The sequence below is a fragment of the Podarcis vaucheri genome (genome assembly GCF_965113315.1).
Source record: "Podarcis vaucheri genome assembly, chromosome: 15".
Lineage (NCBI taxonomy): Eukaryota > Metazoa > Chordata > Lepidosauria > Squamata > Lacertidae > Podarcis > Podarcis vaucheri.
In genome coordinates this window covers 18,932,406-18,960,133 of record NC_138753.1, presented here as the reverse complement: position 1 = coordinate 18,960,133, position 27,728 = coordinate 18,932,406, and positions in this window count along the sequence as shown.

The following is a 27,728-nucleotide window of genomic DNA, read 5'->3' as shown; positions in this document are numbered from 1 at the left end:
CTCATCGCCAACTTTCAAATGCCAGCTGAAAACTTTTCTGTTCTGTGCAGGAAATCAATAATGCATCCTTCCACAGTGGTTAAACAAGGTCTGCTTTTAATTTTTTAAATAGGGTTCTATTGTACAGTTCAAATCCCTGCAACAGGATGAGCTCCTGTTGCTCGGTCCCAGCTCCTGCCCACCTAGCAGTTCGAAAGCATGTCAAAGTGCAAGTAGATAAATAGGTACCACTCCAGTGGGAAGGTAAATGGCGTTTCCATGCGCTGCTCTTGTTTCACCAGAAGCGGCTTAGTCATGCTGGCCACATGACCCAGAAGCTGTCTGCAGACAAATGTCGGCTCCCTCGGCCTAGAGAGCGAGATGAGCGCCGCAACCCCAGAGTCATCTGCGACTGGACCTAACGGTAAGGGGTACCTTTACTTTTTTATTGTACGGTTTGCATGCTTTTATTGCTGAAAAAAACAGCTTTGATATACCTTTAGGACACAGCAGTATACAAAAATTTTAATATGAACATAAACACAGGGAGGGGCCTAATATCAAGTCTGACCTATTAGCCCAGCCAGCTCAATATTGTATATATGGACTAGCAAAGCTCTCCAGGGTTTTGGGTGACAGCAGGTTCCCAGACAAACCTGGAGAGAAGAAAATACAAAGATCTTGCTGGATCAGGCCAATGAACCATCTAGTCTAGCATCCTCTTCTCAAAGGGTCCACCCAGATGCCCCAGTGGGAATCCCCCAAGTGGGATCCAAACACAAGAGCAATGCTTTCTCTTCCTGGGGTTTCCAGCAGCTGGTATTCAGAAGAATTACTGCCTCCAACTGTGGAGGCAGAGCACAGCCATTGTGGCTAGTAGCCACTGATAGCCATCTCCTCCATGCCTAATCCTTTTTTAAAAAGCCATCTTAGTTGGTGGCCAACACTGCTTCCTGTGGTTGGGAGTTCCATAGTTCAACTCTGTGTTGTAATATCCATCCTGAATCTTCCAACATTCAGCTTCATTGGATACCCATGAGTAATAATAATAATAATTATTATTATTTATTTATACACCGCCCTTCCTGATTCAAAAAACCAGGCTCAAGGCAGCTAACAACAAATTTAAAACACTTAATTGATGCAACAAAAAAACAGCATAAAATACAGTATAAAATGTGAATAACAATAAATTCAGAATTCAAAAATCCATTTTTTTCTGCACAATTTCTCCATGCCATACATAAACTTCTATTATATTACACCTCTTTGGGTTTGAATCGGGGACCCTTTTGTGTGCAAAGCATGTGTTTTACTGATGATTCATTAAATATCCCCATTGATGGGACTGGAAAAATGCAAGTGTGGGGGGGAGATAAGATAATGCCCCCTTCACTGCATTGGGGCAGGAAGTCTTAGCTCTGCTGCAGATTTTCCCCACACCCGTAGGATTGCTTGGTGATAAAGATTACATCCTACAAAATATCAAATGCTCCATGTGGCATAGATATGCATCTTTTAGATATGTGGCTTGAGACCAGTGTTGCTAAATTATGTATCCCTCAATCCTCTGGAGCATGCCTTATAAAATTTGATGTCTCCATTCCCTCTATATGTCATATATTTAACAAATTTTTGCCTTCCATCCTGGCTGCAAATTTATATCCCAATGCCCAGGAATAAAATTATTTTTGTCACTATCAGTAGATTCGTTATAAATGACAAGCATATGAAACTGTCATATACCGAGTCAGACAATTGACCCATCTATCCCAGTTGTGTCTGGTCTGAATGGTAGTGGCTCTCCAGGGTCTCAGGCAGAAGTCCTTCCCAGCCTTTCTTCAAGAAAGGTTTTGGGATGAACATATCAGGAATTGGACCTGGAACCCAGCGTGGACTCTGTCCACTGAGCTATGGTTACGGCCCCACCTTTAGATTCATACCGTATCCCTATAATATTTCTTCCAGGTCTTTTCTAAGTCCAAATAAAGAAGATCAATTGCAGGAATTATGGCACCACCACAAGTTGTTATCTTGGGATACTTGCAAGATGTAGGCTGCAAGCAAGTAATTGAAGTGGTGTATCATTTGTTAATGGCTGCCAGGGTTTTCATAGCACAGGGCTGGGAGGAAGCAGAAGTTCCACCTGTTGCATTATGGGAAATTCAGGCAGTAGTCCTAGAGACACTTGCATGGGAGTAGAGATGAGGGAGAATTTTCATTCAGCTCACATTTAAAGGCAAATCTATCACATTTTCAGTTTCTGAAACAGTGAGAACCAAAACACAGTAGTCCTTGGGAATCCCTGCTTATCCAATTTTTTTGATGCAGTTCTCCAACTAACCAGCATTTACAAAAAGAAAAAGGAAGCATATATTAGGAGAAAGTGTCCATAAAATAAGATAGAAAAACACATTATATTGGGGAGTGGGAGGGGCGGGAATGTGTGCACGTGCAAAATGTCTTAGGAGAAATTCACACTTGTGATGAATTTTTACAAAGGTTTTATTTTTAAAAGAAAACAAAAAAGCAATTGCAGAGTGCTGCAGAAATGGGGAGAACAGGATTTAAATTTAGAAGAAAAAGGAACCGAGAGACCCAAAACTGAGCATATGTTTCCATCCCTGCCAAGGAGCAACTCCCATTTAATTCAATGGTGCTTTAATTCTGAATAAACCAGAATAGGATTAGGCTGTTAATGCAACATTTCAAACCTACATTTGAAAGGCTCAAAATAAGTATCTAGGAAACATGGAACACACTACTATTTTTTTTCAATATTAGAATAAACACAACCAAGTGAGCGTTAATAGCTGGGTCAATTTCTTTGAATGATCAAGAATATTCTAGGAGAGAAAGAGAGCATTTAGTATTTCAGTAGTTGTGAACAGGTGTAGGTGTGTGTGACCCACTCTATGGGGCCAAAGGCACCTCAGCCCCATCAATATTTGCTTTAGTGGGGCTAGGGTGCCTCAAACTTCAAGTGCCCCGTGCACTTTGCACACGCAAAGCAAACTGTGCACCGCAGGTCCAATGGCTGGCTCCTGCAGAGTGCTTGGCCTCCTGCGTCATGCACACAAGTGGCATCGCGCATGCGCAGTGAGCATTGGAGGGCCCCAATCTTGGGGGAAAGCCAGTGCTTCAGGTGTGTGTGAGAGAGGGGGGGTTGTACATTTTTTAACTTTTTAATATATATTTCTTAAATACCAAAATCTCTTAGAACACTGCGTGTAACACTTTGGGGCCACATTCCTCTGAGGAGAACATTCTGGGTGCCAGACATTTCTGTGGTAGGTGGGACCAGTGCCAAAAAGACTGAGTTTATTCTATAAACAGAAGCCTGGATGTAGTAAGGCACTTGCCAAGATATGGAAAAGAATTCTAGGATCCTGTTGGAGTGGAAATCAAGGGCTCTATTGGTCAGTTGGTTGGAGCATGATGCGGATAACACCAAGGTTGCAGGTTCGATTCCCGTATGGGACAGCTGCATAGGGGGTTGTGCTGGATGCTCCTCTGGGTCCCTTCCAAGTCTGTGATTCTAGAACTGTTTTCCCATTGGGGCATCTGGTTGGCCAGTCTGAGAACAGAATCCTGGACCAGCTGGCCAGTTTGCCCTGATCCAGCAGGACTCTTCCTGTGTTCGTACGTAGATTTTCCACTTATCAAAACTCTCATGGTTTCTCAGGGATCTCTTTTAAAAATAAGTGTGTGGTGGGGGGGATGACTTCTTTGGACTTCAACTAGAAAAGAATACAGGTGTCTAATTGGAACAATTGTGCAATATGCATTTTCTTGTCTGTGCTCTTACGATTTTGCAATATGTCTCCCCCACCCTGCTTTTCCTGCCTCCTTGGTGAAACCCAGTATCCCATCCAGCCTCTGCTCTATCACCCTTAAGGTTGGTTTTTGCATCCTATTCACCTGTGTCTCCTGGCCCCTGAACTACTTGGCTGGCTCCACACACCATTGTGGAGGGCCTGGAAAGTTAGGGGGGGAGAGAGAGAGAGGCCGGAGCTTCTGCACCAGCTGCCCAGATACACCTGTGCTTGCTATATTTATCACTGTCTCATTCGGGGCTCCTGCAGTTATATTTAGGAGACGGTGGAGAAGCAGCAGAGACAGTAAAACAAACAGCAGCAATCAAGAGGCTGCAATGCGGCTCCGTTTGCCAGCTCCGAGCTGATGAGGTTCAGCACTTAATCACAGGTAGGGGGGTGGCTTGAAAAGATAACGGGCCTGTAATCATGACACCGTGAACTGGGGTGGGCGGTGGAGGGTATTCTTTTGCACTAGGTGCAGATGGAGAAAGTGGAGCAGTTCCAGCAGAAATGGAAAATACTAGAGAGGGACAATAGAAGAGCAAGGTTGGGTAGACTGCATTTCAAAGTTGCTGTCCAAAGCGGAAGAGTAACAAACATCAATAGGGTAGCCAGGTGCAAAACAACAACAACACAGGACTTGTGCACCTTTAATACTTGGGAATTTCGGTATGGGCAACTTGTCTTGAAGCAATTAAAGGTATAGGAGCGCTGCCCTCTTTTGCACCTAGGCAGCCAACACGTAAAACTGCAGGATCTGGTATCAATTGCATGTCTTCCAACATTTCACAGATGCCAATAGGGACACACATCTGGTGTGTGGTGCTCCTGTTCTCATACAGTGGTACCTCAGGTTACATACGCTTCAGGTCACATATGCTTCAGGTTAACAGACTCTGCTAACCCAGAAATAGTGCTTCAGGTTAAGAACTTTGCTTCAGGATGAGAACAGAAATTGTGCTCCGGCAGCGTGATGGCAGCAGGAGGCCCCATTAGCTAAAATGGTGATTCAGGTTAAGAACAGTTTCAGGTTAAGAACAGACCTCCGGAACGAATTAAGTACTTAACCCGAGGTACCGCTGTACTGAGGATAACTGCTAGGGAAACTCACCATCCAATGAAGTTGAAGGTTGGAAGACTCAAAAGAGATAAAAGAAAGTACACTTCACACAGCTCATAGTTTCCTAGGGAACTTGCTCGCACAGAAGGCAGTAATGGCCAACAACTTGGATGGCTTGAAAAGAGTTTTAGGCAAATCCAAGTAGAATAAGGCTATTGATTGCTACTAGTCACCCAAGGAGAGTGCAAAGCACACCTGGCAATGGGTGTGGCTCAGGAGGGTGTGTGGCTAGCGAGAGTCCCAAAGGCTAGACAGAGATACCTGTAGGGCCACATTTGCCCCCCTGGGCATGAGGGTCCCCACCCCTGGCTTCCAAAGCAGGCAGTGCAACTGCTAATTATTCATCATATTCTCAGAGTAACCATTGCACCCCAGTTTTTTTGGCAAATCCAGCACTCTCTTTCTGGCTTTTTCTGGCTTTGTGCAAATTCAAGCAGCAACTGCTATTTCTTTACCCCTCCCACTAACTGAAGATGGTGGCATTCCAAAGGCTGGAAAGAGAGATTGTGAGAAATGCTCAGCCACAAATTTTGCCCTGATGAAACCCCTGATCTTGTGCATGGTTGCATGGAATCTTATTTCAACTAATCAAGACCGGGAAGGGGGCAGGGAACCTATTAACAATACTGAGCATGGCTATAAAGGCATGAAGCATTGCCAATGTTTTTACCTGCTCCTGCATTTTTAAGAACTGCAAACACAAGTGATAAGGCTGAATTCAATGCTGCGGAGAGCCTCGCCTGCTGATTTTGGCAACTCAAGCTGCTGCAAGGGGCACGAGAGCAGGCCAGATCTGTTGGCAACCCCAGAGGAAAGGGCTTAGCCATGGGATGATGCTTCTCTTCTCCACACCCTCCTGACTAGGGAGGTGGTCCTGCCAGGTCTTCAGAGCAGCTGGTCCTTCCTTCCCAAAGCAGCTCAGCAGCAGTAAGGGACAGTCTGAGCCAGGTGTGCCATTGAGCCGCAGCTGATGCTCTGCCAACCCTCATTGCTGCATTATCTTCATTCCTAAACAAACACGAATGAGGGAAGGGGGGGTGCAGGTGGTCCTGAAGCCAGTTCCTCCAGCAGAAAATAAATATGAGAAGCGGCTCCTGGTGTGAGCCTCCTGGGTCTGCTGGAAGGGCAGCTCAATGACCTCTTCCCATCCATCACCCATCTTACCAGGGCTGTTAAAGACCTCTCTTCCTGCTCCTCCCCCCGCTGGCTTGTAATAGCGCCAGAAGGAAAGAGAGGCGCTCTGCTTTCCCTGCAGCCACATTGACTGCCTTGCAGTCACATTACAGAGGCTCGCTGCTCACATTGCAGAGGCATCGATCACCCCAGTCCAAGTGGAGGGAGAAAGAGAGAGAGAGTTTGCTGATATCACATCGGATCAGAAGGGAAGTGGCTTACACTACAAGGGCATGTTGCTCCTGAGAAGGAAAGGCTGTGATATTCCAGTTACCTGCCATTGCAGTGCAGGGTGGTGCTGCAATGGGAGATCCACGATGCATCTTTCAACTCCCTGCTGCATCAAAGAGATGGCTCAGAATGAGCCCCCCCCCCTGCAGCTGCTCCCGCTCCCCACTGCCAAGCTCCTCTGCTGAGTGGCACCTCTGGAGCAATGGGGAAAAGGGCTGCGGAAGGAGCAGGGGCAAGGAGCCAAGACTGCTTCATGCCTCAGTGCAACGTGGAATTCAGAAGTACAGGGTGGAGATCATAAAACATAAAAAGTGACTGCTGGATCAGACCAATGGCCCCTCTGGTCCAGGATCACAGTAGCCAGCCAGATGCATGATCCAAGCACAAGATTATTCTCCCTTCTTGTGATTCCCAGGAACTAGGATTCAGATGCATTGCTGACTCCAACTGCAGAGGCAGAGCAGAGCCATCATGGCAAGTAGCAATCAAGAGCTCTCCCCTCCATGGATTCGTTTAATTGTCTTTTAAAGCCATCTGTGGGAGAGAGTTTCACTGTTTAACTATGTGCTGTGTGAAGAAGGACTTCCCTTTATCTGTCCTGAATCCCTATCCAAGATGCAAAGTGGGCATTGCTCTGCAGCCCCTTGATTCCTGGGCCCAATGCCATGGACTCAGAGTGGGCCTTTACAATGCATGCATCAAGAGGAGCAGTTCAGTGAAGATGAAGGGCAGGAGGAAATGTTATTGCTGGCCTTGGATCTGGGATGCAAATGGGTATTTCCAAGGCAATGGGGTCAAAATGAGCCTCTTCCTGGCAGTAGACAGGAGCTCCCTAATCAAACTCAGCCCAAGGCATAACTGTGAGCAATCTTCCACCCAATCATATACATAATTTGCTTTCAGGAATAGGAGCTCATAATGCATAATGGACATCTGTAGGTTGAGATAGAGATGAACTCGGTGTTGCCTTAGTAGAGTGATTAGCTACCATGTCTAGGTGTTGTTGTTGTTTAAAAAAATCAAATGTGCCTCATGGGGTGATTTTTAACCCTTCCATCCCCAAACATGATCTTGGCAACAACAGCAACAAATCTGCACCTGTCCCAATCTGCAGGCAGTTTCTCTTAGTAGGGAAATTTCTCATTGGCACGACCCCTCCATCCCTGCATGAAGGGAAGTTCCCATCAGGATCATGCCAAAGAGAAGAGGGTTTAAATCTCATCTACTCACAACACTGCAATCCCGCTATAAATCACCCGAGCCTGAAATTTATTTTATGTTTACTTTTTAAAAAGCAGATGTGGTTGCTAATCATGCTATTAAAGTAACATCTGGTTTGGCCCTGAGAACCAAGCTATCTGTTTGCTTAATACATAGTGTGCAACTATTATCTTGTTTTCCCTTAAGTAATTACAGATGTGGGGGTAATTCTTACTGGGAAGGCATTGCATAGTGAGAAGAGGCTTCTCCCTTCCCTTCACCACTGCAACTGGGACAGAGATCTCCTCCTCTGGCACATCTAGGACCCCAGCCACATGACTAGGCTGTGTGATCTGTGCTTTGATCATGGTGGGAGAATGAAGAGATAAGCCTCCCCTCCTTGTACACTGTCTTCCCAGTTAGATTCCCCCCTACACACCCACACACCACCACATTGCACCTGTAATTGTTTAAGGGAAAATATTAGGTATCTAGATGCTTCATGTGAAATGTGCATCTGAGATGGCCTGAGTCACTGTAGGTGGGGAACCTGCAGCCCTTGGATTGCAGTTCCTGATGGCCTTCCTGGCCAGGGCTGATGGGAGTTAAATAACAACAGGAGAGTCGCAGGAAATGTTTGGCTAGAGTTGTAGGAATTTGGAGTGGACAACCCAGTGTTTTGGCCCTTCATTGCGTATGCCAGGAGCTGGAATGAGGTGTAGTTCAGCAAGAAAACAATAAAACACTTGGTATCAGTAAATTTAACTCTTTATTCAAAGAAACAAAACAGCTCAGTCCTTCTTATCACAGCAGGTCTTGCCCAAAGGAAGCAGTTATAAGATCTGAAGGTCCTTGCCTTCCTACTGCTCTCCTGGTACCTTTTCCAGCACCTGGGTGGCGCTGTGGGTTAAACCACAGAGCCTAGGATTTGCCAATCAGAAGGTCGGCAGTTTGAATCCCTGCGATGGGGTGAGCTCCCATTGCTCGGTCCCAGCTCCTGCCAACCTAGCAGTTTGAAAGCACGTCAAAGTGCAAGTAGATAAATAGGTACCGCTCCGGAGGGAAGGTAAACGGCATTTCTGTGAGCTGCTCTGGTTTGCCAGAAGCAGCTTAGTCATGCTGGCCACATGACCCGGAAACTGTCCACTGGCTCCCTTGGCCAATAAAACAAGATGAGCGCCGCAACCCTAGAGTCAGTCACAACTGGACCTAATGGTCAGGGGTCCCTTTACCTTTAATCCTTGGGGGTTCCCCACCACTCCTCTGCATCCAACCAATCCATAACTGCATCCAGTTCATTTGTGTCTTCCTGAACTTTAGGAGCGTGCAGCACTAATAAAATGTGGCTGTGAACAACAGTGGTGGAGCAATCTTGGTGGGATCATATGCATGGCAGTGTCAATATTCTTTATCTACAGTGCACATACTTGCAGGTGAAGATAAAACAGAACCCCCCCCCAAAAAAAAAAATAATATTCACCATGAATGCCATCATACACAGATTCAATAGGTGCCAACCCTGCTTTTGTTTTAGACACCACATGAAAGCATATATCTTTCATCAGGCTTTTGATGCATAGGATAGCCTGGAGCACAGAATGTAGGGAACTGATGGTTTCCTTGAACCGATTTTAATATTTGATTGTCAGTACTAGTGTTCTAACCTGCCCTGAAGTCTATGGACGAAGGGTGGGATATAAATGATGGAAGTAAATATATAAAATAAAAGATTGTTGTATCGGGATTTGTTTATGCTTAATGTTGCACTGTATGTTTCCTTTCGGCAGGAGCATGAAAGTGAAACATCACATAAATGGAAAATCTTGTTGCAATCATACATCCATCAGAACTTCCTCCAGGAGGCACATTAGAGCTCTGGGCACAACTCTCCCCACAAAGAACAGTGGGGAAAGGTAAGAGGGATGCAATGGCAACGGTGGCATCACAGACCATGGCCCTGATCTTTTCCTCACATGATGGGAAGCGCATGTGGACTGAGGACCCAAAGAGTGCTATCATTAATAGGAGAATGCATTGGTTTTTCAATATATCCAAAACAGCAAGATGAACTAGGTTGGTTTTGATGCGGAATTCCTGGTGCCCATTATCAGTGAGGCCTGAGTCACATCTGCAAGGGTGCGACTTGATCACAAAACTGGTAAGAACCAGTTGAAGGGGAACTTAACAGCTGCATGCTAAAGTGGGAAACAGCCCCTGATACAGACAGTGATACCTTGGTTTCCAAACGGCTTGGCTCCTAAACAAATCGGCTCTCAAATGCCGCAAACCCAGAAGTAATTGTTCCGGTTTACAAATGTTTTTTGGAAGCAGATCGTCCGACATGGCTTCCACGGCTTCGGATTGAGCGCAGGAAGTTCCTGCAGCCAATCGGAAGCAACGCCTTGGTTGTTTGAACAGTTTTGAGAGTCAAACAGACTCCCAGAACAGATTAAGTTCAAGAACCAAGGTTCCACTGTATAGTAGAAATGGGTGGAGTAAGTTACATATCCAAAGACTGTGGCTGAACAAGAGAGTGTGCATTTTAAACAGAAGGTGAATGGTCATCCGTGAGGGATTCTTTAGCTGTGATTCTTGCATTGCAAGCAGTTGGATTACATGACCCTGGGGTCCCTTCCAAATCTGCAATTCTATGATTCTGAGACCCTCCCCTTGACACCAGTCCCAGTCAAGGGGCTCCTAGTCTGAGCCCTACCAGTCCTGCAGTTATTGATCAATCAATCAACAAATTGATTGATTGCAGTTATATCCTACCTTTCCTCCAAGGGGCTCAAGATGGTGCCCATGGTTCTCCCCCTCATCCTTTAATCCCTACAACGATCCTGTGAGGTTGGCTAGGTAATGACTGGCCAACCTAGGTCATCTTCATGGCTGAATGAGGAAATTGGACCCCTGTCTCCCGGCTCCTAATGCAACATTCTTACCATGGCACTGCACTTTCTCATTGCAACACCTCGCTTCACCGAATGTTTGCACACAGTCCTGTTGTCAAGCACGCTCCATCCTCCCAGGGCTGCAGACTCTGTATTTTCTCTCCATGCACAACTGTTGGCCCATCACAGCCACTCTGGCCTGCTCTGAATGAGCAGAAAAATATTTAAAACCAAACAAAAATCCCTACTCAGCTTTGCTCAGAGCTGCTGTCAGATGACGTTGGCTTGACAGCTCCCCGCCTCCTTTTCCCAGCCCAGTGAAGGAATCCACCTGTGGTGGCTGGCTCAGCGGGCATGAAAAGGGGCCATGTGGAATATAAATGGACTCCCTCACTTAGCGGGAGGCAGGTAATTTCTTTTGTCCCCACTGATGCATTATTGATTGTGATGAATGTCAGCGCGGGAGCCTGTTCCAAAAGCCATTAAACAATAATTTCATCTCCGGAGGGTAATTGATTGTCAGTGGGAGCAGGATTGCCTGGCTCGGGGTGGTGGTAATGGAGGATGTTTATATTTGGGCAAGGGTAGGGGAAGAGGCTCTGGCAACTTCATGGTTTTTTAATCACCTGGCTTTAAGGATAAATGGGGAGGCAGAATTAGGCTGACCTTCACGCAGCACAGACATTGGGTGAGACAGAGGAGATGGAAAGGTCACTCAGAACCAGGCTAGGGTTGAGGCAAGGGGATCGACGCTGGCTTCTCAGAAGCTCTCTTGCTCATAACGCTAGGAACTGGTGGGCACCCACCAGCCCATCGTTGAACTATGGGACTTACTCCACAGGGTGGCCGCCAAACTAGATGGCTTTAAAAGATTGGGCAGATTCTTGGGGGAGAAGGCTATTGATAGCGAAGCTTTGCCTCCAAGGTAGAAGGCAGCAAGGATTTCGAATGCCAGTCGCTGTAACCACAGGAGGGGAGAGTGCTCTTCTGCTCTGGTCCTGTTTGAGAGTTTCCCACAGGCCTCCATATCCTCCAACATTCTCCAATGATAATAGGGATGTCCTATTCCACTTGCATGTGAGCGTTCCAATTGGAGAACAGCCTTTACCAATGATGTTATGGGCTTTGAAGACATTCAAACTCAGGTTGCAAGGGAGAAACGTGCTAAGAGGAAGGCACACTTGGCAAATCCACACTGTGATCAACTCCCACCCGGAAAATGTCCCACTATGGAAGGACGTGTGGATCCAGAATTGGCCTCCACAGTCACTTACGGACTCATTGTTAAAACTGTGTTTATGGAAGACAATCTTACGGTACTTGGCTACAAGTGATCGCCATAGAAGAAGAGGCTATTATTATTATTATTATTATTATTATTATTAACCCCACTCATCTGACTGGGTTGCCCCAGTCACTCTGGGTGGCTTCCAACATATATGAAAACAGTGCTTTTTCTGGGGGGATGCAGGGAGGCGCATACCCCTAAACATTTTGTGAATCTTTGTACTTTTGTCCATTTACTGTATTTATTTTTCCCAATTTCAACTATAAAATGGTGGTTTTCTTGAGTCAAAATGAGAGCACCCTTAAACATTTTTTAAGAAAAAAAGCACTGTATAAAAACATAATAAAGCATGAAACATTTTTTAAAAGCTTCCCTATACAGGGCTGCCTTCAGACATCTTCTAAAGGCTGTATAGTTTACTTATCTCCTTGATTCAGGTTACTCCATGCACTCCAACAATTCTCTGACAGAAATAAGGATGTCTTAAGGAAAAGCGAGACATTCCGGGATCAAATCAGAAACTTGGGGTGGCTTCTGTAAATTCAGGACTGTCCCTGGAAATTAAGGGTACTTGGAGGGTTTGGGACTCTGGCTGGCCACAGGATGCCAAGAACATGATGCTGAGCTAGATGGTTCCTTGTGCTGATGCAACAGGCTCTTGTGTTCATTTCATTGTCTCAGTTAATGCAGTGTAATTTGAAAGCACTGTTTCCTTTGAATAATGGCGTGTGCTACATATCTTTACCATATTCCGTGACTGAACACACAGAACCTAGAACAGAGACATACAGGGGCTTTGGGGGAAACAAGCAAACAAACATCTGCTTCAGTGAACCTGGCAATGGGAGGGTGGGGAGGGGAACCATTCTGGTGCCTAAAGGGGGAAAATGGAGTTTATCTGTCTCTCTCAGCACAGTGTGAAAGGTGGATCCATCATGGCTTTCTCTCACTCTCCCTTTCTTGTATTGGCAGTTCATTATCTTGTCAGCTGGCACTGTCTGGCTCCTCCAAATTCTCCATCATTCTGTTGTTGCATGTGGAGATGCGTTCTCTCTCTCTCTCTCTCTCTCTCTCTCCCTCTAGCTTGGAGAAGATACAGACAAGCCCCATTTCATAACAACATGAGAACAGCCTGCTGGATCAGGCCAATGGCCCATCCAGTCCAGCATCCTGTTCCTACAGTGGCCTATAGGAAACCTGCAAGCAGGATTCAAGCGCAAGAGCCTTCTCCCCTCTTGCAGTTTCCAGCAACTGGTATTCAGAGGCATTCCTGCCTCCAACTGTGAAGGCACAGCTTCTTTGGCGATCACTAGTAGCCGAGTAAGATTGTCTTTCATAAACACAGTTTTAACAATGAGTCCGTAAGTGACTGTGGAGGCCAATTCTGGATCGACAAGTCCTTCCACAGTGGGGACATTGGTTTCTGGGCAGGAGTTGATCATGGTGTGGATTTGCCAAGCGTGCCTTCTTCTTAGCACATTTCTCCCTTGCATCCTGAGTTCAAGTGTCTTCAAAGCCCATGACACCTTTGGTAAAGGCTGTTCTCCAACTGGAGCACTTGCAGGCCAGTGTTTCCCAGCTGTCAGTGTTTACAGTACTTTTTTTTTTTTTTTAGATTTGTCTTGAGACAGACTTTGAACCTCTTTTGTTGACCACCAGCATTACGCTTTCCATTTTTAAGTTCAGAATAGAGTAGTTGCTTTGGAAGATGATAATCAGGCATTCGTACAACACAACCGGTCCAACAAAGTTGATGTTGAAGAACCATTGCTTCGACACTGGTGATCTTTGCTTCTTCCAGTACACTGATATTAGTTTGCCTGTCTTCCCAAGTGATGTGTAAAAATTTTCGGAGACACCGTTGAGGGAATCTTTCAAGGAGTTGGAGATGGCATTTACAGTATAAGTGGTCCATGTTTCACAAGCATAAAGTAAGGTTTGTAATACAATAGCTTTATAAACAAGCATAGCCATCATGTCAAGTAATCATTGATAGCCTTCTCTCCCTTGAAATTGTCTAACCCTCTGGTGACCATTTCTGCCTCCTGCAGAAGTGAATTCTGCAGTTTAGCTGTGTGCTGCAAGAAGAAGGACTTCCTTTCATCCTCCAGTATTCAGCTTCATTGGATGTCCCCACATTCTAGTGTTACGAGGGAGGAAAACCTTGCTCTATCTCCTTTCTCCATGCCACACACCATCTTATAAGGCTCTATCCTGCAACCTTGCCTTTTCTCTGAACTAAAACTCTCAAGCTTTGCAAGCTTGCTTCATAGGGAAGTCATTTATCTGATGTTATGGGGGTGGAAATCTCCCTTGTTGAAGAGCAAGAGTTTCAGGGACAAGTGTTTAACCCAACCTCATCTCTGACGTTTAAATTTTCTATGCGCAACAAGTTTTACATAGCAACAATGCAAGACCATACCTCCATTCCGAAGGAGCAGAACTATACTATGCTGAAGTACTGTGGCATATGAAGGTGTAGTTACAGGTAGGTAGCCATGTTGGTCTGCCATTGTTGAAACAAAACAAAATAAATAAAATAAAATAAAATAGATCCTTCCAATAGCACCTTAAAGGTAAAGGTAAAGGGACTCCTGACCATTAGGTCCAGTTGTGACCGACTCTGGGGTTGCGGCGCTCATCTCGCTTTATTGGCCAAGGGACCCGGCGTACAGCTTCTAGGTCATGTGGCCAGCATGACTAAGCCGCTTCTGGTGAACCAGAGCAGTGCATGGAAACGCCGTTTAGCTTCCCGCTGGAGTGGTACCTATTTATCTACTTGCACTTTGACATGCTTTCGAACTGCTAGGTTGGCAGGAGCAGGGACCGAGCAACGGGAGCTCACCCCATTGTGAGGATTTGAACCACCGACCTTCTGATTGGCAAGTCCTAGGCTCTGTGGTTTAACCCACAGCGCCTTAGAGACCAACTAAGTTACTTGTTGATATGAGCTTTTGTGTGCATGCACACTTCTTCAGATGAAGGTGTGCTTAACATTTAGATTAGCTCTCAGTCTTTTCCCCCCCTTCTACAAGTGGCTTCTCAGCTGGCAATTACTTGCTTTCAAATCAGCACACTGTGATAGCGTAGTTAGTGCAGCAAAGACCTTCTGCAACATTTCTCTCTCCTGCCCCCACAACAGGTTAATATTTTGAACATTCTTTTTCAGGAATCAATCTCATTATTTGAATAAGAGACACCCCAAAAAAAGTGCAAGGCATAGTGTTGCTTGCTGTGCCTGTAACTCCAGTGACTGAATGCAACACTGTGTGTTCTAAAGCCAAGACAATCTGTAACAGTAGAGTCTTACAGAGAGCAAAAGGCTTTTGAAGTCTTCATACAAAATCTTCATACAAAAGCAAGGCTAAATTGTGCTCTTTAAGGGTTATTGGAATGTACAAAGTAAAAAAAAAAAAAGGAATCTGGAAGGAACTTCAGGCTACCTTTTCTTCCTGTCATTGATAGCATTTGAGGCTCAGGATGGACTGAGTCTAATTGCATCCCATTTCAGCTTTGTGGGTCTGTTCAGTCCTGTTTTGTGCAGGTTTTTTAAAAGTTCGCATCAAAACTCCATTTTTAAAAAATTGTATGCACTTTTTAATGCATGTTTTATATAAAATATGCACTTTTAAAGAAAAATACATATTTTCAAGGCGTTTCAGCACATTTTATTTAAAATATGCATTTTGCACATAAAAGACACACTTTTTTGCACAGACTCTGCACACCAAAACCCACACTGCGGAATCCAATGAAGTGCATACTCTGACTAGGAGTGGCATTCTGGTCTGCAAGAAAATTTGAGAGTGCCAGATCAGGCTGGTACACCATGAAAAGCAGAACAAATTATTTCTGCAACCCTATTTGAATTCATGGGAAATTGATGTGTACAGGAGCTGAGGTGGATTTTGGGCAGTGCAACTGGTGTCACTGCACTGGGTGCTGTCACTAGAGGGTGCTGCAGGGCTTCTCAACTTTAATGTAGTGAATTGAGCAGAACAGAAGGTGACAGGCAAGTCCATCATTGACAAGAGTTGGTACAGGCAGCATGATTATGTGTCCAAATGACCGCAGGATAGAATTTCATGTTATTTTGACACAGTGATGTGTCTTGCAAACTTACTGGAGGCCTTGAAGTTATATCTTGATTTATTCCATATATGTTTATTGGCCTTATTTAAATTTACTCTCACCTTCAGTAGCTATTATTTTTCCTAGTTTCCCTACCCTGAGATGCCTCGGATATTTCGTTACCGCAGAAGTCACTTTTACACATCTTTAGGCCAGAAACCAAAGTGAGGATACTGATATGTTCGTTTTCTCTATTCAAGGATATATACACATGCACACATACACAGGGGAGGGTTCACAAATATAATCTACCCTTGTCTAAAAGCAGTACAGCCATAAAGATGAACATTCTGCGAACCACCCCGAGAGCTCTGGGCATAGGGTGGTATATAAATTTAATAAATAAAATAAACGTTCTATGAGGCTTCTGATCTTACCTCCCAGCTCTCAGCTATGGTATTAAACTCTCCATTTGCAGGCATGGTTTGAACCCAAGCCACAACTGCAAATGGACTTTAAAGGCATGCTGTCGGGCAATAGCTTTGGAAGTCCCAACCATCAGCCCTTGGAAAGGCACAGGGCTGTCAACTGACAGGCGGTGCCTACAACACCTTCTTTGCTGAAACTTTACCTGCCCCGTTCTGGTGTGGGTCATGTGGGCATGGCTCAGCAAAAACAGCCTTTCAGGCCAAATTTGACCCACAAGCCAAAGATTTCCCACTACTCTGCCAGAGAGTAGGAAGGACTGTACCCAAGCCAGTGATGATGTGTTAGACTAATACATGTGCATGCTCCATTCAAGGCTAATGTCTGCTGTGCTCTTGCATATGCTTCCTTCAGGACACAGGAACACTACCTGTGGGATTTTTGCATGGGTAACTCTGATAATCTTCCTCATCGCTCACTAGGCTCAGTGATATGCAGAACCCTATGCCCTGCCCCAAGAAATGCCACTGGTTCTATCAAAACTGGGGTTTTCCCACCTGCCACAAAATTATTCAGAACCCCCCTGTCCCAAACTCATCTCAAATTGTCACTTTGCACAAAAGGTTCTCTTTGGATGAAATCTGGCAGCTTGATCAGTTCTACTTGATTATCCCTTTTTCTGCTGGCAATGTCTCCCTTTAAATGACTGAAGATCTTGGGGGGGGGGGGAGGGAATGCAACCAGGAGTTTTTCCCTTCTAAAAGATGGAGAGAGAAATTCCAGCTGACGTCTGGCGCTATCCACATTTTATAAGCTATGAAATCCAGTTAGTTATCCAATATTTTACTTAGCCTCATTTTAGATTTAAAAACTTGACCTTTTCTATTATGTGTGCCTTGTGCTACATTTTATCCCACGGTACAGAGAATGGCAAGGACTGGGCTGGTTTATCACTCCAGATTATTATTATTATTATTATTATTATTTATACTACTACTACTACTACTACTACTACTACTACTACTACTATTATCATCATCATCATCATCATCATCATCATACTGTGGTTTGCTCATTTATACTATTTAAAAGCAAGACATTTGCAAAACCCAACCAGGAAGATGTGTTAAAGGGAGGCTTAGGGGATCAGCTTGCTGAGAGAGAGTCACACAGCAATTCCCCTTAAACAAAATAATTACGTAAGCTGGGGGAGAGAGACATGGAGGGACAGATCCAGCCCTTCAACTAAAAATCTCTATTTCAAAACTACAGGATGTTAATCACTGTCAGTCTTCCTGTAAAGACCAAAACTGAGCTCTGGACTTTTTCTGAAAAGGACTCCATTCTCTCTACTTAGCGAGTTGGAACAGCATGGGAGAAGCTCTATTTAGCTGTGGGGCCAGTACAATAATGAACCAAGTCTCATTAGCCAGGTGTAGGGTTAAGGAGGAGAAATTAAATTCAGTTCTCATCCAAAGGCAAACTTACCAAGTTTGCACTCTGCAAAAACAATACACAGACCACAGCACAGTTCTCTTTCAAAATCAGCACTTCCCCAAATTTGGCATCATATCATCAGTAATTTATTTTCCAAAGCGTGCATATTAGGCAAAATGGCCTAAAATAATTAAAACAAAATGCGAGTTAAAATAACATATGAAAATGCATTATATATGGGGAAATTGCTTATAAAAAAGTGTATACTAGACAAAATGGTGTTCAAAAATGTGCATCTTAGGATAGATTTGCAACCAAATGATGATGAATTTTCATAAGGACTTTTTTAAAAACAACAACAAAATCACAAACTGATGTAGAAATGTGGAGAACTGAATTTCAGACTGGAAATAAAACAAGAAACTATGAGAAACCAATATGGGCAGATTCACAAGGAATCTTTGCTGCTCCTTTGACAGTCTGCCTTTATCTTTGTCCCCATATTTCACAGGATCTGGGCCTAAGAGCAAATCACATGACCTATTTCAATCTCACTATTTGAACTCTGTTGTCTGTCTCTGTGAGAAGAGGATGCTGGACTAGATGGGCCTTTGGCTGTGGTTTTCTTACACTCTTGTCTTTATGAAAAGGTAAAGGTACCCCCTGACCATTAGGTGCAGTCGTGACTGACTCTGGGGCTGCGGCGCTCATCTTGCTTTATTGGCCAAGGGAGCCGGCGTACATGTGGCCAGCATGACTAAGCCGCTTCTGGCGGACCAGAGCAGCGCACGGAAACACCGTTTACCTTCCTGCCGGAGTGGTACCTATTTATCTACTTGCACTTTGATGTGCTTTCGAACTGCTAGGTTGGCAGGAGTTGGGACCAAGCAATGGGAGCTCACCCCGTCGCGGGGATTCGAACCGCCATCCTTCTGATCAGCAAGTCCTAGGCTCTGTGGTTTAACCCACAGCACCACCCACGTCCCCCCTTGTCTTTATAGTAATATATAAAAGTCTGGGCTTGATTTCCTCCCCTAAAAGTCTTGCAGTCTGAAAAGAAAAACACATGAACCCAGATTCTACACTGGTTGTTCAGATCAAGCTCACTATCCAAATTAGGGATGCATTTGCTTTGATTCTTTTAACTCCTGATGCAAGTTTTATGGTGTGATAAAGTGAGAGACTTTCTGTAGCAATCTCCTGCTGTTTTCTTATAAATAGGATACTTTGTGATGTGTGTCGCATATGGTATGAGTGCAGGGACAATGAGATTAGAAGAAAGCTGGAAGAAATGCCAGGAGATTTTTATAGGAGAGGTTGTTCTTTGTGCTGAAGTACTTGGGATTTCCCCCCCCCCCTGTATTTTATTGCTGTATATTTTTTTTTCTTTTTAAAAAAATCCATGTGTGTGGAATACTAGAAGCAATTAAAATTACCTGGAATATCGGAAAAAGACAATTAAGAAACTGACAATTATAAAAATGGTGTTGGTCACTTAAAGAGCAACAAGCAACAAAGTCAGAAATTAGGAATTGAAGTGTAGGTGGGTTCCCATGAGGCAAGACACAGTGATAACAGCAAGAACCTTTATTGACGGAACTGGACATCAGGAGCAAAGCAAATGCTTATATCCATTTCTGAAGGCCACTCCCACTCCCAACATGATTGGCTGTCTAAACTTCCAGGCTGCGAATCAGGACTCAGATTTTAAGGGCCAATGGCAGAGGCCCAAATCCTGAAATGTTCTGTGATTGAATATCATGTATCAAATCAGAACGCATGAACTCAGATTCCTTAGTCCAGATTCAAGATCAGGCAAACACAGACGACTGAATACATAACAGGAATGGCCCAGCTATGGTCACATGAGACATTTGTCTGAAGGAACTAGGCCTGCACTGATTGTTGACATACCCTCCAACATTCCTCAGATGAAAATAGGGTGAACACTCTGATGAACACACACGCAACTGACCCTCCTCGCCCCCATTTTTTGTCTCATCCTGTCCCCCTACCAAGCATTTCCTATCAGAAGAAGGGCAAATGTCACCATCGCTGCACCAATGGGACACAGCACACACCTCTTCCAGCATCCTGAGAAAACCCTGGATTTGTTATATTATTTGGTAGATTGACAAAAAGAAAAACATAACTAAATTTTAGAAAGGAGTAAAAATAGATGTGAAAGCAGGAAGCATTTAATTTTCTAAAAACAACAACAACCAAGAGTTCTTGCGTTCTGCTCTCTCTTTATTTCCACCCAGGGTGGCCTCTGCCTTTTGCCTGCCCTTCAGAGCTGACACATCACATGGGGCTGGGCCTTGGCTTCAGCAGCAGCTCCTCTTTCTTATCCGCTTTCCAGCAGCTGCTAGGAGGGAGGAGACCAGAAGCAGCAGCAGCCATAGGGAGGCAAGAAGATGCTCCCTCACCACTGCCACTCAGGACAAGCAGGAGCACATCCTCCTCTCCGAGCTCAGCAGCAGCACTGGCGGGGAAAATAGGGACATTCCAGGATCAAATCAGAAGCCGGGATGGCTTTTATAATTCTGTTACTGTCCCTGGAAAACTGGGACACTTGGAGGGTATGTTGTTGATCATCTAGTAGCTTCCAGGTACCCACAACTGTCCTTTTTCACAGCTTCAGCTCTATTTGGACATATATATATATTTACTCCTAGGATGGAGAGGCTGGAGTTGCTGTTGCTAGGCAACCACAGGACCCATTCCGAACCACCTTTAGTTCTATCCTAAAGGAAGTCTTAGCAGGCTGGGGGAGCTGTTGTGGGAGCAGAGGACCTGTTTGTGAGTCTAATGATATTGGTTTGTAACTTTAATGCACCTCCTACAACATGAGTTTGATATGCGCCGTTGCTTCCTTTCTCTCTCCCCTGCCCAGCCGATAGCTGTTCTGTCTTTCGGTTCCACAACAGCACAGCTAAGAATTTCAGCAAAATCATTAAATGTGATTAAACATCGTAACAATTTAAAACAAAAAAAAAACAACCAGAAAAAACAAGCAAGCATAAAACAATACCAAAACAAAATGTATAAAATCAGGAAGAGCACTGTGTGTGTGTACAACCACAAAATTTGCTTTGTATCTGTCGTGTTTGGAAACAGACTGATCTGTATCATATCAACTCTGCATCATTCTGATTCAATCTGCTATTTGGGTCCAAATCTGGCTTTTAAATCCAAAGTTATGTTTATCCCTCATTTACTATATTGAGGGATCTAAAAATAGCTATATCCTCAATGTCCTTTTCACAAAGTGGGTGGAATTTGCAGGCAAAGGATTCCGTCTGCCAAACTTCAGGCAGACCCATCCAAGGCTTTTTTTTAATAGAAGGAATTTATAGATGTGATTTGATTTTTCAGAATGAATAAATAAAACGTCTCTAACTTTTTAATTGTACTGCAGCAGTCTGATTGCCCCTTGTGAGGGGATGAAGCATGGCAAAATTCAGAAAGTGCAACAATTTTCCCACAAAGCTGACTCAACGGCTTTGGGGTGGGGAAGTCGAAATTATGTTCCCTCACCTAAGTCTTTGTTGGGCAATTAATTTGAAAACTGGAGACATGAGGAAACCTGCCAAAGTTCAGACAAATAGGTCTAGGGGCTGTCACACTAGGTGATTTTAACTTCATTATTTTTTAAAAAAGTAACCTGGAAAAGCCCTTTTTTCCCCTCACTGCTGTTCTCCTTGTTGTGCCCTCTACTAAGAAAAGAGAGAGTGAGAGCTATAGTTTTTAATAGTTTTTTTTTGGGGGGGGGAGTGTTATGTACTGAAGTTCTCACCCTGGGCCAGCAGCGGGGATACTGTAGATAGTGATGCAAATAAGGGATCGAAAGTGACGTTCAGTGATTGGATAGTTTTAGAAAATTGTTACAGTTACATTGTACTGGAGCTCTATATAAGCAGACTGACTGAACCCTTCAGTTCAGTTCTGTCCTGGCCTGTGAATAAACAAGAGCTGTTGAAGAATCACCGTGTCGTCTGATATGTTCACCCACTACTTAACTGGGAGTATGATTGGGAAAGAAGCAGGCACACCAATTCCGCAGCCAAAACTCTGAGAAGCATGTCAACCCATTCAAAGAACAACCAGGTCTATGCACTTCAGCATCCCGCCCCCAAATCACCCTGATTGATGCGGCCTCAGAAAACATTTCACTCTGATTCAAGACTAGGCCTGTCTGTCAAAGCAAACGATCATTTCCCACCTCTCAGCTCCCTCCCTGTTGAGCTCTGGGAATTTTCCCAGTCAGCATGCTTTCATTTCTCAGGAAATATTTTTACAAAAACAAGGTTGCACATTAAACATTTTTGGAAAAACTGAGGCCACAGAGTGGCTTAGAAACTTAGGGGGACCCTGATCCACCTCAAGACCCATTGTTAATGGTGTGACCCAATTTGGGAATGAGACACCATGGCCCAAATCACTCTGGTTCTCCTTGTTATCCATAGAACCAGAACACAACAGCTGGACTTTAAAGACAAAGATAGCTTTAAATTAAACAAATTCATGGAAGATAATGCTATTGATGGCTACCAGCAATGATGGCTATGTTCTGCCTCCTCTGCAAGAGGCAATGTGCCTCTGAGTACCAGCAGCTGGGAATCAGAAACATTGAGACTGCTGTTGTGGTCAGGACCCTCTTTCAGTCTCCTCATAGGCATCAGGTTGGTCGCTGTGAGGAGGAGGAGTTTGGAGTTTGGATTTGATATCCCACTTTATCACTACCTGAAGGGGTCTCCTTTCCCTTCCTCCCCCACAACAAACACTCTGTGAGGTGAGTGGGGATAAGAGACTTCAGAGAAGTGTGACTAGCCCAAGGTCACCCAGCAGCTGCGTGTGGAGGAGCGGAGACGCGAACCCGGTTCACCAGATTACGGGTCTACCGCTCTTAACCACTACACCACTCTGGTGAGAACAAGATGCTATGCTAGATGGGTCATTGGTCTGATTCCGCTGGCCCTTCTTATGTTCTTGCATAAATCAAATGGAGACAAAGCTATGGCAACATTTTCAGTCCAAGTTCTGTCCAATCTGCTGTGGCATCACTACTGAGCCCGTTCTTGATTACTTTGCTTCAAAAACAAACCGTGGACTTTTAAGCCTCATACAAACAGCCCTGCTAGATCCTACCAAAGGCCTTTTCCAGTGTCCTTTATCCCACAGTGAAGATCCAAGAGGTGTCCTCTTGGAAGTTCTCAAGGAGATCCTCTGGTTTTCGTGGATACTGTCTATGAACGTGAAAGTTTGATCCTTCGCTACTGCGGCCAATTAGATAGGGCTATCTTCTTCATTTTTTTCTAAATTTATTTACAGCAAGTCATCTGGACATTTATTTATTTTTTAAATGTCTCCTAACCTCCTTTGATCGTCTATCCTTCTGCTATCCTTCTGATTCTCTACCTCCATCCTTGGGAGACAACACGTAGCTCTGAGCTTGAAGGAACATCCTTCTCCTGTTCAGAAAGTTCTTTCTACCCTGCAGCTTGCAAGCCGAAGGAAGAGGCCTAGAGGCATTTTAAGCAGCAAGCATTGTCACTGCACCCTGGAGTTCCATCTGAAATAGTGCACACAAGATAACGTTTCGGGGTCGTCATGCACTAAGATCACAGCAGTACACAAAGCCACAAACAGCTCGGAGCTCCTGGGTTGTGACTCTTCTTTTTGGCACTATAAAGTTGCTAATTAATGCAGCAAAGCAGTTCAATGGCTGTGTGACACCTCCCTCCCAATAATTAGATTTTCTGCTTCCTTCTGTTTTCACATTCTCTCTCTAGTTTCTCTCTCTCTCTCTCTCTCTCTCATCTCCCAGGGAAGTCACAAATAGTTATTTGAAAAATAATTTTAAACCTTGCAAAATGTTACTTAAAAATGGTGATACAGTTCCCTCCTTAATTCTCCAGTACTTTATTTGGAACACACACTTGCCAAGGCAATGCAAAGTTCCAAGCACAAACATTGGAGCATTCCCCAAGGCTTCAAGATCTCCGTCCCTTCTTCATTTGTTTACAACCTCCTGTCAATCTGTGGCGCATAACAAACTTTCCCTATTATCCATGCTTAAGTGAAGCAATTGCCTGAGCTCTCCTCCTGCCCTCCCTAGTCAGCCTCCTCCTAAAGGAGTAATAGACGGAGTGATTGTGTTTTAATAAAGAAAATTGATTTGCCTCGCTTTTCCCCCCACCTTGCTCTTTAACAAACACAAACATCCTGTAGATCTCCAGTGATTTATGTCCACAATTTACAAAAAAATTATTTCTCTATTGATTTGTGCACATTTGCTTGCTTTTCACACAGTTTACTCAATTAGAGAGAAGATCACATGGGTGGGCACACAAATTGCTCTCCCAAGAAAGTCCTTCTTTAAGCAGCACGGAGTTAAACTATGGAACTCGTTTCCACGGGAGGCAGTGATGACCACCAACAACCTAGCTGGCTTAAAAAGAAGATTAGACAAATCCATGGAGGAGAGAGCTATCAGTGTCAACTAGCCATGATGCCTATGTTCTGCCTCCATGGTCGAAGGCAGCAGTGCTACTGAATACCAATTTCCAGAAGCCACAGAAAGGGAGAGGGCTCTTGTGTCTGAATCCAGCTTGCAGGTTTCCCACAGGGATCTGGTTTGCCACTGTGAGAAGAGGATCCTGGACTAGATGAGCCATTGGCCTGATCCAGCAGGCTCTTCTTATGTTCTTATGTTCCTATGAGTAGATCCTGTAGAAGGGGAGTGGCGTTCTCAAAAAAATATTAAAGGCTCAGAAAGTGAAGATGAGTTATGACCGCTTCCAACTAATGACCCCTCAGTATGGAGCCTCATGCACAAGACAACCATGCGTCAGGTGTGTGTGTAGGAGCCAGGCCCTGTGACCAATAGGACTTTGTAGGACTGGGGCCTTCCTAAGTTTGTTCTGAAGAGGTAAGGCATGGCCTCACAGGTGAGGCCGATTGGTAACTCACAGCACCTGTGGCAAGAGCTGGGAAGGGATATAAGGTCAGCATTTCCCTTTGGCTCTTTGACACAGCAACACGCTTCCTGCCTTGCTGTGTTTGGCTTCTTGCTTCCTTATCCTTGAACCTCAGCTTCTTGACTCCCTGCTTCTTGAGCCTCGAACCCCGGCTTCATGACTCCTTGCTTCCTGATCCTCAGACCCTTGGCTTCTTGACTCCTGGCTCACTGACCCTCGGACTCTTGGCTCCTGACTCCTGCCTTCTGGACCCCCGTTCCTGCTCCCACCTGCCATCTTGCCCCCGGTCCTGACGTCCCCTGCTGGGACTTTGATCGCCCATGAATTGGACCGTGACACCATGACTCCAACACACATTTCTGAACCTTGCTCTATGGCACAACAGGGTGTTGGAAGGGGATTCTGCCTTCCATCTCCCCAGCTTCTTGATGCTAAGTTGCTTTCTTCCATTGGTATTCCACTCTGCAGCTTTGATGCCAAGGTGGGAGAAGGGCCATAGTCTAACAATACAGCATCTGCTTTGCAGGTTTAAAGCCCAATGGCATCTCCAGGTAGGACTGGGAATATCCCTTGTCCCATGGAGCCACTGCCACTCAAGTGTGATCAATACAGGATGAGATGGGCCAACAACCTGACTCAGGAGAGAGCAACTTTCTACATTCCTATATGCATTCAGGACCTATCTCTATCATATGAGATGATAAATGTGCACACGTGGATTTTATGGCAGTTCCTCCACATTTGTTGAATGGGCCCAAATGAAATAATGAAAAAGTACGGGCAGGGGTACCTATTGCTTTCTTTGATCTGGGCACTATGCTTCTGTGACTGTAGCCTAGAATTGCATTAGCCTTTTTTCTGTTGCATCATACTGTTGAATCTATCAGCCTTGTGGTCTGATAATATGTGGGTGTCTGTGGTAAGCTGCTTTGTGCACAGCTCACTGTGGAAAGGAAGCATATTGATCTATTCCATCACCCAATCGCCAGCACTGAAGTTAAGAGTCCACTGTCCATCCAGTCAAATTCTGTATGAGGAATTAAGGGAAGGGGTGTCATCTTGTCCTTCACTTTCCCATTCTCCAAAATGGAGGGGGAACTGTGCCTCACTTTGCAGAGACTTCAAGAGGACATACCAGATCCCAAGCTGAATTCAAGCCATTTTCTTTTTTCAAAGCTATAATAAAAACTAGGTTGTGGGATATTGAACACCAAGAACTAACAGTAGCAGCAGAGAAAACATGTTCCCCTTTTATTTTCAACTTTCTTGGGCACATGAAACTAACCACAATTACCTTTAATTTCTACTTAACCCTCAAGAAAGAAGGGCATTTTCACTGGCCAGTTTTAATTCAAACCCATCAAACCTCCTTTGGGGAAGGTTCTCAGGCAGGGTGGAAGGAGAAAGAACTTGCCCATGTGAAGACCACCTGGTGGAAACGCTTACACATAGGGTTCTTAATTGTAAACTATATGCTGATCTCTGCCAGCAATTTCTAGATCAACTTTGCATCCCCAAATGGAAACCAGAGTTGGAGGTCATACATTTTCTATTACTGGGGAATGATCAGGAGCTCACCAAGTTAGTGGCTAAATATCTCCATTTGGTTTTTTGTCATCGAAATACACTGCAGACGTCTGATCTCCCTGGAGACCTAGAGATGTGATGATAGACTGCTCTGCCTCCTTTCTTTTAGCAAATGTTTTGTGCCACTGGGGAAGTGGTAATTCTGTATTGATTTGTTTTAGATGTTTGTATGTGATGCCAATAAAAGGTTTGTAATATAATGATGAGGGATGCAGGTGGTGCTGTGGGTTAAACCACAGAGCCTAGGGCTTGCTGATCAGAAGGTCGGTGGTTCAAATCCCCATGATGAGATGAGCTCCCGTTGCTCAGCTCCTGCTCTTGCCAACCTAGCAGTTCGAAAGCACGTCAAAGTGCAAGTAGATAAATAGGTACCGCTCCGGCGGGAAGGTAAACGGTGTTTCTGTGTGCTGCTCTGGTTCGCCAGAAGCGGCTTAGTCATGCTGGCCACATGACCCAGAAGCTGTACGCTGGCTCCCTCGGCCAATAAAGTGAGATGAGCGCCGCAACCCCAGAGTTGTCCGCGACTGGACCTAATGGTAGGAGTCCCTTTACCTTTAATATAATGATGACTTCATTTCAGAGCTTGGATCTTGAGAGAACCCTGGCTAGATATTAGCAGCATGTAGCCATTGTACGATCCGAGAGAAATGTTGACACACACAGACACACACACCCGCTTGCACTTTAATGCATGAGATATGTACATCTCAATGTGCTGTTCAATTACAAAGCCAATAACAGGATGGCTTTTATTTAAGAGCCAAACAGTAGCTGGTGTTTCGGAGGAGATACCAAGCTCAATGGACCGTCGGCCCGTTCCGCTCTAGCAATTCCTATCTAACCTGCAGGAATCTGAGAAATTGGATTGGTAATGGGATCGGGAGCCTTTCACCTCCAGACCAACCAACTAAAAAAAAATAAAAATAAAAAACCTACCACCCAGCACATGTGGGCAAAGGAAAGTCATTACTAACTCAATGCCGCTCCCAGAAGCTGCACATGTGGGATGAGTTAGTGGGTCTGCAGCACAGAAGCTGGAGGTGAGGGTCAGGTTCGCAGAGGTCTATCAGGATCTATCAGAGTCAGGGATAGTGGGAGATCCCCAAGGCCAAGAGGTTCAGAGCATAACAAGCAAGAGGTGAATGATGGTAGAGAATGGACCAACCCTCATACCAGATGAGAACAGCCTGGGCTGGAGCTAGGAATAGGGGATGAGTTTCCTCAGTTCATGGTTTATGATGATGATGATGATGATGATGATGATATTTATATTTATACCCACCCATCTGGCTGGATTTCCCCAGCCATTCTGGGTGGCTTCCAACAGGGTATTAAAAACACAATAAAAGGTCAAACATTAAAAACTTCCCTAAACAGGGCTGCCTTCAGATGTCTTCGAAAAGTCAGACATCTGATGGGAGTGCGTTCCACAGGGCGGGCGCCACTACCGAGAAGGCCCTCTGCCTGGTTCCCTGTAACTTCACCTCTCACAGCGAGGGAACCACCAGAAGGCCCTCAGCGCTG